The following is an 11,914-nucleotide window of genomic DNA, read 5'->3' on the forward strand; positions in this document are numbered from 1 at the left end:
CACTCTCTCCCTATCTTTTCAATATAGTATTTGAAGTTCTAGCAAGAACAATAAGACAACTAAAGGAGATCAAGGGGATACGAATTGGAAAGAGGTCAAAGGATCACTAATCACAGATGATATGATAGTATACATAAGTGACCCAAAAAATCTACAAGAAAACTCTTACAGCAAAGTAAAACAAAATTAACTCAAAAATCAGTATCCCTCCTTTATAAAAATGATAAATGTGCTGAGAAAGAAGTTAGAGAGACAATACCCTGCACAATAGCCACAAATAATATAAAATATCTTGATCTAACCAAGCCATCGAAAGACCTACATGACTAAACTCCAAGCCTCTGGAAAAAAAAGAAATTGATAAAGATATCAGAAGTTGGAAAGATCCTCCATGATCATGGATCGGTAGGGTTAATTTAGTGAAAATGGTCATCTTACCAAAAGTAATCTACAAATTCAATTCAATTCCCATCAAAATTCCAACACAATTCTTCAAAGATCTTGAAAGAACAATTCTCAACTTCATATGGAAAAACAAAAAACCCAGGATATCGAAAACAATCCTGAACAATAAAGGAGCTTCTGGAAGTGTCATAATCCCTGACTTGAAACTGGGCAAAGAGCAAGAGAAATTTCAAACTGCATGGTATTGGTATAGAAACAACAGGTTGGTCACTGGAGTGGAATCAAACACCCAGAAATAAATCCACACACCTATGGACACTTTTATATTTTACAAAGCCAAAACCGCACAGTGGAAAAAAGAAGCATCTTCAACAAATGGTGCTGGCCTAACTGGATGCTTGCATGTGGAAGAATGCAAATAGATCCATATTTATTACCCTACTCAAAACTCAAGTCTAAGTGGATCAAAGGCCTCAATGTAAATCTGGATACACTAAATCGAATATAACAGAAAGCGGGCAACAGCCTTGCATCATTGGTACAGGAGACAATGTCCTAAACAGAAGACCAATGGCTCCGGAACTAATTAATAAATGGGACCTCATGAAACTGCAAAGCTTCTGTAAGTCAAAGGACACTGTCAAAGGGACAAAATGACAGCCTACAGATTGGGAAAAGATCTTCTCCAACCCTACATCTGGCAGAGGGCTAATATCCAAAATATATAAAGAACTCAAGAAGTTAGACACCAGGAGCTTAGCCACCACCATGCACGCAGTTCCGGGCCTGTGGGGTGTTTATTCTCGTCCTGGTATCCCCTCATCCAGCCGCCATAATAAGCGCCAGCAGAGCTGCGGCCTTATGTCTTGTGGGCACCGCAGCGACCCAGAGTCCCGCCCCTGCCCGTCACCGAGATGGCTGGAATGGTCTTAGCCATGAGGCTTTTAGATTTGTTTCAAGAAGGGATTATACATCAGAAGCAACCAGGGGTGCAGTTGTTGGTATTGATTTGGGTGTTACTAACTCCTGTGCGGCTGTGATGGCGGGCAAACATGCAAAGGTCCTGGAGAACGCTGACGGTGCCAGAACTCCCCCTTCTGTGCTTGCCTTTACAACAGACGGGGAGCAACTTGGAGTGCCAGCAAAACATCAAGCTGTCCCCAACCCAAACATACCTCCTATCTACAAAGCGTCTTATTGAACAGCCATACAACGGCCCTGAAGTACACAGAAAGACACTAAGAATGTTCCCTTTAAAATTGTCCGTGCCTCCAACGGTGATGCCTGGGTGGAGGCTCCTGGAAAACTCTATTTTCTCCGAGGAGATTGGCGCATTTGTGTTGATGAAGATGAAGGAGACTGCAGAAAATTACTTGGGCCACACAGCAAAAAATGCTATGATCCCAGTCCCTGCTTATTTCACAGCGACAGACCAGTAAGGATGCTAGCCAGACTCCCTGGGGCCTCCAGTCTCTTGAGAGTTAGGTGCATCTTCTTTGACTGAACCCAAACCTGGGAGTCCTCTGTTGTTTATGTTGAAGGCTCATCTCAGCTGGTGTGTGTTGTCTTGGTTGGTGATCCAGTGTCTAAGAGATCTCGGTGGTCCAGGTTAATTGAGACTGGTCCTCTTACAGGGTCACCCTCCTCCTCAGCCCTCTCCAGCTTTCCCCTAATTCAACCAGAGGGGTCAGCAGCTTCTGTCCATTGGATGGGTGCACATATCTGCATCTGACTCTTTCAGCTGCTTGTTGGGTCTTTTGAAGAGCAGTCATGAGAGGTTCCTTTTTGTGAATGCCCCATAGCCTCAGTAATGGTGTGAGGTCTTGGGGCCTCCCCTTAAGCTGGATCCTACTTTGGGCCTGTCGCTGGACCTTCTTTGTACCCAGGCTCTTCTCCATTTCCATCCCTGCATTTCTTTCAGACAGGAAGAATTATGGATCAGAGCTTTGTCTGTGGGATGGCAACCCCACCCCTCACTTGATGACCTGTCTTTCTGCTGGAGGTGGGTTCATTAAGTTCCCTCTCCCCACTGTAGGGCCTTTCATCTAGGGTCCCCCCACTTGAGTCCTGAGGTCTCTGGTACATTCTAGAGGGTCCTTCCTACCTCCTTCCTTCCCAGGCCTCCGGTCTCCATTCTTTCTGCTGGCCCTTGGGGCTTCATGGACCATGTTCCCCTCATCCCCCACACCCATCCCCTTTCCCTCCCTGGTCTCTCCCTCCCTCCCCCTTGTGCTTGCTTTCTTTTCTCTCCCAAGTGGGACTGAGGAGTTTTTACTAGGACCTTTCAGCTTGTTGACCTTTTTGAGTTCTGTGGACTGTATCTTTGGTATTCTGTATTTGGGGGAGGGGGATTAACATCCACTTATTAGTGAGAACATACTGTGCATGTCCTTTTGTGTCTGAGTTACCTCACTCAGGATAACATTTGCCTGCAAAACTCAGGATGTCCTCGTTCTTAAGAGCTGAGTAATATTCCATTGTGTAAATGAACAACATTGTCTGTATCCATTCTTCTGTCGTGGGACATCTGGGTTGTTTCCAGCTTCTGGCTATCACAAATAAGGCCACTATGAACATAGTGGAGCATGTGCCCCCATTGCATGGTGGGGCATCTTTTGGGCATATTCCCAAGAGTGGTATTGCTGGGTGTTTAGGTAGATCTATTTCCATTATTCCGAGGAACCTCCAGGTTGATTTCCAGAGTGGTTGTATGAGTTTGCAATCCCACAAGCAATGGAAGCGTGTTCCTCTTTCTCCACATCCTCACCAACATGTATTGTCACCTGAAGTTTTGCTCTTAGCCATTCTGACTGGTGTAATGGGGAATCTCAGGGTCATTTTGATTTGCATTTCTCTGATCACTGAAGACTTCCAACATTTCTTTAGGTGCTTCTCAGCCATTCGAGATTCCTCTGTTGTGAATTCTCACTTTCATTCTATACCCCATTTTTTGATTGGGTTGTTCAGGTTTTTGGTAGTTAGCTTTTTGAGTTCTTTATATATTTTGGACATAAGCCTCTATCAGATGTGAGGTTAGTGAACTTTTTTCCCAATCTGTGGGATGCCAATCTGTCTTACTGACTATGTCCTTTGCCTTACAGAAGCTTTCCAGTTTCATGAGGTCCCATTTATCAATTCTTGCTCTTAGAGCATGAGCTATTGGAATTCTGTTCAGGAAAATTTCCCCTGTGCCAATGAGTTCAAGGCTCTTTCTGACTTTCTCTTCTATTAGATTCTGTGTATCTGGTTTTATGTTGAGGTCCTTGATCCACTTGAACTTGAGCTTTGTGCATGGTGACAAATATGGGTCTATTTTCATTTTGCTACAGACAGCCAGTTAGACCAGCACCATTTATTGAAAATACTTTCTTTTTTCCATTGTACATTTTTGGCTTCATTGTCAAAGATCAAGTGTCCATAAGCATGTGATTTTATTTCTGGGTCTTCAATTCTATTCCATTGATCAACCTGTCTGTCTCTGTACCAATATCATACACTTTCTCTCACTATTGCTCTGTAGTAGAGGAGCTTGAGGTCAGGGATGGTGATTCCCCCAGCCATTTTTTTATTGTTAAGAATTGTTTTCAGGGGGTTGGGGATTTAGCTCAGTGGTAGAGCGCTTGCCTAGCAAGCGCAAGGCCCTGGGTTCGGTCCCCAGCTCTGAAAAAAAGAAAAAAGAAAAAGAAAAAAGAAAGAATTGTTTTCAGTATTCTGGGTTGTTTGCCTTTCCAGATGAATTTGAGAATTGCTCTTTCCATGTCTTTGAATAATTTTGTTGGGATTTTGATGGGGATTGCATTGAATCTGTAGATTGCTTTGGTAGCATGACCACTTTTACTATGTTAATTCTGCCAATCCGTGAGCATGGGAGATCTCTCCATTTTCTGAGATCTGCCAATCCATGAGCATGGGAGACCTCTCCATTTTCTGAGATCTTTTTCCATTTCTTTCTCGAGAGACTTGAAGCTCTTGTTATACAGATCTTTCACTTGCTTGGTTAGAGTCACACGAAGGTATTTTATATCATTTTGTGACTATTGTGAAGGGTGTTGTTTCCCTAATTTCTTTCTCAGCCTGTTTATCATTTGTATAAAGGAAGGCTACTGATTTATTTGAGTTAATTTTATGTCTGGCCATTTTGCTGAAGTTAATCAGCTGGAGAAGTTCTCTGTTAGAATTTTTGGAGTCACTCATGTAGACTATCATATCATCTGCAAATAGTGATACCTTTAATCTTCTTTGCCAATTTGTATCCTCTTGATTTCTTTTTGTTGACTTATTGTTGCAGCTAGCTACTCAAGTACTATATTGAATAGATATTGGGAGAGGGGGCATCCTTGTCTTGTCCCTGATTTTAGTGGGATTGCTTCAAGTATCTCTCCATTTAATTTGATATTGGCTGTTGGTTTGCAGTAAATTGATTTTATTGTGTTTAGATATGGGCCTTGAATTTCTGATCTCTCTAATACTTTTAACATGAAGGGGTGTTATATTTTGTCAAATGCTTTTTCTGCATCTAAGGAGATAATCATGTGATTTTTTTTCTTTGAGTTTGTTTATATGGTGGATTATGTTAATGGATTTTTGTATATTGAACCAACCTTGCATCCCTGGGATGAAGTCTAGTTGATCGTGGTGAATGATGGTTTTGATATGTTCTTGGATTCAGTTAGCAAGAATTTTATTGAGTATTTTTGCATTGATATTCATAAACAAGATTGGTCTGAAGTTCTCTTTTTTGGTAGGGTCCTTGTGTGGTTTAGGTATCAGAGTAATTGTGGCTTCATAGAATGAATTAGGTAGTGTTCCTTCTGTTTTTATTTTATGAAATAGTTTGAAGAATATTGGTATCATGTCTTCTTTGAAGGTCTGGTAGAATTCTGAACTAAATCCATCTGGCCCTGGGCTCTTTTTGGTTGGGAGGTTTTTAATGACTTCTATTTCCTTATGGGATATGGGCCTGTTTAGACAATTTACCTGCTCTTGATTTAATTTTAGTATGTGGTATCTGTCTAGAAAACCATCCATTTCATCTAAATTTTCCAGTTTTGTTGAGTATAGGCTTTTGTAGTAGAATCTGATGATTTTTTTTAATTTCTTCTGTTTCTGTTGTTCTGTCTCCTTTTCATTTCTGATTTTGTTATTTTAGATACTGCGTCTGGGCCCTTCAGTTAGTTTGACTAGGGGTTTATCTATCTTGTTGATTCTCTGAAAGAACCAGTTTTTGGTTTTGCTGATTCTTTGTATTGTTCTCTTTGTTTCTATTTGGTTGATTTCAGACCTGAGTTTGACTCTTTCCTGCTGTCTACTCCTCTTGGGTTAGTTTGTTTCTTTTTGTTCTAGAGATCTCAGGTGTGCTGTTAAGTTGCTAGTGTAAGATCTCTCCAGTTTCTTCACCAATGCACTTAGTGCTATGAATTTTCCTCTTAGCATTGCTTTCATTGTGTCCCAAAAGTTTGGGTATGGTGTGTCATATTTTCATTAAATTCCAGGAAGTCTTTAATTTCTTTCTTTATTTCATCCCTGACCAAATTATCATCGAGTAGAGAGTTGTTCAGTTTCCACACGTATGTAGGTTTTCCATTGTTTTTGCTGTTATTAAAGACCAGCTTTAGGCCATGGTGATCTGATAGGATGCATGAGATTATCCCAATCTTCTTGTATCAGTTGAGGGTTGTTTTGTGACAAAATTATATGGTCAATTTTGGAGAAGGTACCATGAGACGCTGAAATGAAAGTGTATTCTATTCTTCTGTTTTAGGGTGAAATGTTCTGTAGATATCTGTTAAATCCATTTGGTTCATAACCTATTAGTCTCACTGTGTCTTTGTTTAATTTCTGTCTCAATGACCTCTCCATTGGTCAGAGTGGGGTGTTGAAGTTGCCCACTACAACTGTGTGGGGATCAATGTGTGTTTTGAACTTTAGTAAAGTTTCTTTTATGGATGTGGGTGCCCTTACATTTGGGGCGTAGATGTCCAGAATTGAGACTTTCTCTTGGTGTGTTTTCCCTTTGATGAATATGAAGTGTCCTTCCTCATGATGCTTGATAACTTTTGATTCAAGGTCTATTTTATTGAATATTAGGATGGCAACTCCAGCTTGTTTCTTGGGACTATGTGGTTGGAAGACCTTTTTCCATCCTTTTACTCTGAGATAGTGTCTGTCTTTGTTATTGAGGTGTGTTTTTTGAATGTGTTTGTGTATCCAATCTGTTAGCTTATGTCTTTTTATAGGTGAGTTGAGTCCATTAATATTGAGAGACAGTAAAGACAGAAGACTGTTGGTTCCTGTTATTTTTTTTTTTGTAGGTAGCTTTATGTGCTTGTGGTTTTTCTCCTTTTGACTTTGTTGTGAGAGGCTTACTATCTTGTCTTTTCTTTGGTAGAGGTATCTTCCTTGCTTTGGAGTTTTCCTTCTAGGATCTTCTGTAGGGCTGGATTGGTAGATAGATACTGTTTGAATTTGGTTTTGTCCTGGAGTATTTTGGTTTCTGCATCTATGTTGATTGAGAGTTTTGCTGGGAATAGTAGCCTGGCCTGGCATTTGTGTTCTCTTAGAGTCTGCATGACCTCTGATCAGGCTCTTCTGGCTTTCATAGTCTGGTGTAATATAGTTGAGAAGTCTGGTGTGATTCTGATAGGTCTGCCTTTGTATGTTACTTGACCCTCTTCCCTTGCAGCTTTTAATATTCTTTCTTTGGTCTGTGAATTTAGTCCTTTGGCTGTTATGTGATGAGAGGATTTTCTTTTCTGGTCTCATTTGTTTGGTGTTCTATAGGCTCCTTGTACCTTTATGCCTATCTCTTTCTTTAGGTTGGGGAAATTTTCTTCTATGATTTTGTTGAAGATTTTTCAGTTCCTTTGAGCTGGGATTCTTCATTCTCCTCTATTCCAATTATTCTTTGATTTTGTCTTTTCATTGTGTCCTAAATTTCCTGGATGTTTTGGGTTAGGAGGGTTTTTTTATGCTTTGAACTTTCTTTGACTGTTGTGTCAATCTCTTCTACAGTATCTTTTACACAAGAGATTCTCTCTTCTATCTTTTGTATTCTGTTGGTGATACTTACATCTTTAATTCCTGATCTCTTTCCTAGGTTTTCATTTCCTGCTTTGCTTCCATTTATGTTTTCTTTATTGTTTCTACTTTCACTTTTAGGTCTTGGACTGCTTTATCCAATTCCTTTACCTGTTTGATTATGTTTTCTTGTATTTCTTTAAGGGATGTATCTGTTTCCTCTTTAAGGGCTTCTATTGTTTACCTGTGTTTTCCTGTATTTCTTTCAGTGAGCTATTTATATCCCCTTTAAAGGACTGTATTATTTTCATGAGATATAATTTTAGGTCAGTTTCCTGGTTTTCAGGTGTGTTGGTGTATTCAGGGCTTACTGTGGTGGGAGAACTGGGTTCTGATGATGCCCACATATATTGGCTTCTGTTGCTTATGGTCTTGCACTTGCCTCTCACCATCTGGTTATCCCTAGTGTTTGCTTGTCTGGGTGACTCTGTCTGGAGTCTGCCTCTTTTGTCCCTGGGTTGCAACAGGTTCCTGGTAGGCCTGTGGCCCTGGCTATAGCAGACCTCCTGTGGGGCCTTCCAACTGGGGGAGTCTTCAGAGGGACAGAGAAGCTGCTGATTTGTTGCCCTGGCTACAGTAGATCTCCTAGAGGGTCTTCAGATTGTTGGGTCTTCAGAGGAGGCACAGTCACTCTGTTGTCCTGTGTGAAGCTGTTCTCCGAGGAGAAGTGGGGTTCAGTGGACTGTGGTTTCTGTTTCCTTGTGTACAGCAGAACTCCAGGGAGGCTTTCAGTCTTCTGGGTTGCTCTGCATGCATCAGAGCCCCTGGGAAGTCTTTAGACTGTGGTGTCAATTGCCCAGTTGCCCTGTGTATAGAGGAATTCCTGGGATGCCTTCAGTGCAGTGGATCTCCTAGGATGTCTCCGGTTGTGGTGTCAGATGCCCTGGGTGCAGCAGATCTCCTGGGATGCTCAGGATATGGTATCAAATGTTTTGAGTGTAGTGGTTTATCTGGTGTCAGGATATGATGTCAAATGTTCTGAGAGCAGCGGATCCTCTGGTAAACCTCAGGATATAGCATCTTCCAGGAAGCAGACTAGTTAGCAGTCTGTCCCAACAGCAAGGACCAGGCAGAAGGGGTATTGGGGGATGGTGGATCCCCGAGGCCACTGGCCCCAGCAGCTGCTGTAGGACTTTGGGGGTATGGTTTCTTACCAAATTCTGAGTGCAGCAGATCCTCTGTTATGTCTCAGGATATAGCCTCTTCCAGGGAGCAGACTAGCTAGCAGTCTGTCTCAGAAGAAAGGAACAGACAGAAGGGGGGATGGGTATTTCTATATAAATTTTAGAGTTGTTTTGTTTTCTAATCCTGTGAAGGATATTATTTGAATTTATATAGAAATTGCTCTAAACCTATGGATTGATTTTAGTAATATAGCCATTCCACAATATTAATTCCACTCATGCCCATGAGTGGCCTTTCTGTCTTCTAGTAAGAAGATAATGTTAAAACTGGAAGAAAAAAACTAACCACTCTGAGTTCATTTTTCTGACCCTCATAAATTTCTTCCTTTACCTTGTTCAGATCTATCATTCTGGGTGTGTTCTAGAAGTATCCCTTTAGCCGCTGTCCTGCAGAAGGAGGGAGTGGATGGTGGGAATTCAAGAGAGCCTTTCTTCAGAGAGGTCATGGCGGGAAGGGCAGTTGTGATGTTTTACTTCTTTTTAGTTTTATATTAATTTGCTTATTTATTTTTTATTGGGAGGGGGCAAGTGCGCATGACATGGTACACATGTGTCATGGTATATGTGTACAAGTAAGCATTAGTTTTCTCTTTACATCAAGTGGGTTCAAAAAAAATGGGCTCAGGTCATCAGGCTTGGGGCTAAGCGCTTATGCACTGCGCTATCTCATGAAGCCTGGGTAGAAAGCATAGAGAGAACAAGGACAGGTCCTTTGGTGGGGATGCACACAAGAAAGGGTAAGACACCTAGAGGCACTGGGATTTGTACTTCAGGGAATGACTACCCAGACTTACCAATGACTGGAACCAGGAAGCCAGAAGCACTGAGTGTGGGAAGGAAGGCGGTTTCTGTCTGGCATGCTGTGCAGGTGGGAGAGCATCTAAAGGGTTGTGTCTAATGTGGAACAGCCTAGGTTAGGGTTGGACGCTTGAGAGCAGCCCGTACAGCTTGAGTATTTCTGAGGGTATCGCAGTGAGAGGCTGAGGCAGCTCAGGCATTGCCAGGCAAGGGCAGACAAGGGTCCAGCAAAAGATGCTGGAGGAGGAAGCTGCCAGGAAGACAAGAGGAAAGCCTCCCTTCTGACCATGTGGGGGTGACGGCAAAAGACAAGACAAATGGGCTTTTCTGTGTGTTTACTCCACGGGATATTTTACAGCTTCACTGGATAAACAAGCTGTCATCTACCACCCAACTGTATATCAACTCAAACAGCTTGAGGAGCAGATAACACTGCAGGTTTGGATACTGTCGGCTGCCGAAGTCTAATTACTACAAGCAAACCCAGAGTTGTAGGCACAGTGGGGCTTGCTGGCTGAGGAAAGGGAACTGTCTGCCTGTTCCCAAGGAAGGGATGGAAGGCAAACATGTTTGTTGCGCACCTACTGTGTGCCGGACACTTGGCACCTGGCATCTGTTTAACACCATTCAAATGGTGTTGCATTTTACTGGTGAGAAAAGTGGGGTTCAGAGAAGGCAATGCACTCAAACTAAGGGGCTCAGCAGGCTCTTCACACCTCGCTGGTCCAGGCTTGGTCCTCTTCAGTCCTATAGAGTCAACACAAACCCTGTGCTCCTGACTTCGCTATTCTGTCTGCTGAGCTTTCCCTGAAACAGCCATTTGTAAACCTAAGACTGCCGGGCATAGCACCAGGGCAATAATTCTAAAGAAAACTCTCACGGGGGCAGAAATTCAAGCTCCTGGCATTACTCTGTATTCAAAAATGCAGTTTGACATCAATGGACATATCAAGAAGCACCCACTCTTTCTTCCTGCCCTGCCCCAGCATGTCCAGCCATCATGAAATCAAGAGGAGAAGAGGAAGTAAAGGAGGATCCTGGAGAACCTAGGACAGCAGAGAGGAGCTAATCGTCCCCACGGGACATTAGCAGTCTTGATTCAGGGTACGAATTGGCTGGTGTGCCCCTGTCCTCCTCTTCCTGACCTTACAGATGGGAGACAGATCAGACAGAAGCAATGAGCACATTGTGATGGGATTAAGCCCTTGACTCTGACCCACAGTGATCCCTCACACTGCTCAAGAGATTCATCACTGCCCTGTCCCTAGAGGCATTACAGGTGTGGCTGTGTCACATGAGCATAAGTAGGTGGCAGAGAGGAGAGAGGCCATGTCTACACTCTGTGTTCTGATCTATGAACATCTGAATGATTTTCCCTGTGGGGAAAATAAGTGAGCCTGAAACACCACCAATCCATTTCCAGAGAGCCCAAACAGGGAGCTAGTATAAGATGACCACCAGTCCGGTGCTGCACAGGACTTCCAGGTCCAGGAGGAAGACAGAGACTAGAAGAACCCCATCTGCAACCAAGAGCCTCAGGAGTGAGCCTGAGACAGACCACTTTAGCATGGAGTCATTCAGATGCAGACTGGGTGAGGGGCAAGCACTAGACAACCACCAGACCAGCACCAGGGCACCTAGACAGGGAGCTAACCTAAGTACCAGTCTAGCAACACACAGGCTACGTGAATGGACTCCCAGGACAGGGAGTAAGCCAGAGACAAGAAGAATCACACTTGCAACCATGGGTTGGACTGGGCTGGGCTGGATTGGGGACAGAGACAAACAACCCTCTCATGGGGCCACTTGGAAGGGCTAGGAAAGGAGTGAGCCCCAGATGACCACCAGACTGACAACATGAGGCCCAGACAGGGAGATAGCTTGAGATGACCACCAGCCCAGCACCATAGAGGTCTATGAGGCAGACCATGCCTGGAATGACCCCGGCCTGGCCCCGTAAGACACAGCCCTCCTGAGATCACTCCTGAGAGGATCCAAGACACTGAGACCACCGGTGCCACTAAGAGGAGCAAGTAAGTGGTAGAGAAATAGATGAGAAATAGAAACAGGAGGATGCAGGCACAATGAAAAGAGGCAGAACTGGAGACTGGAGGGTAGTGAGGGGCAGTCTGATGTGAGTAGCCAGTGATGTCACCTGGGACCGTGGTGGGGTCCTGGCCTATGCTGTCACTGGGGGGACCATGTCTGGATCTGTGGCCCTGCAGCAGTTACCACCAAAGGCCAGGCAGGCATTTCTGGGCTGGCTTCCACCCTGAGGACATGTTAATATCTGAGGGCTGTGCATGAGAGCAGGAGAACTGTCCCTGCCCCTCTCCAGCTGTAACACTCAGGGGAGTAGGCCCTGCACCTCACTTGGGTAGCATTGTAAGGCTGACTTTGATGGAGGGAGTGTGGACAAACCAGCCCCAAGGATGTGATTGTAGGAGAGC

At 43.5% G+C, this 11,914-nt stretch overlaps 1 pseudogene; it reads left to right on the forward strand.

Annotated features, from left to right (window-relative positions):
• Positions 1–10,721: 10,721 nt before the first annotated feature.
• On the forward strand, positions 10,722–10,844 carry LOC120102062 (small nucleolar RNA SNORA17; annotated as a pseudogene).
• Positions 10,845–11,914: the final 1,070 nt, after the last annotated feature.

Source organism: Rattus norvegicus, chromosome 3 (assembly GCF_036323735.1).
Source record: "Rattus norvegicus strain BN/NHsdMcwi chromosome 3, GRCr8, whole genome shotgun sequence".
NCBI classification, from domain to species: domain Eukaryota; kingdom Metazoa; phylum Chordata; class Mammalia; order Rodentia; family Muridae; genus Rattus; species Rattus norvegicus.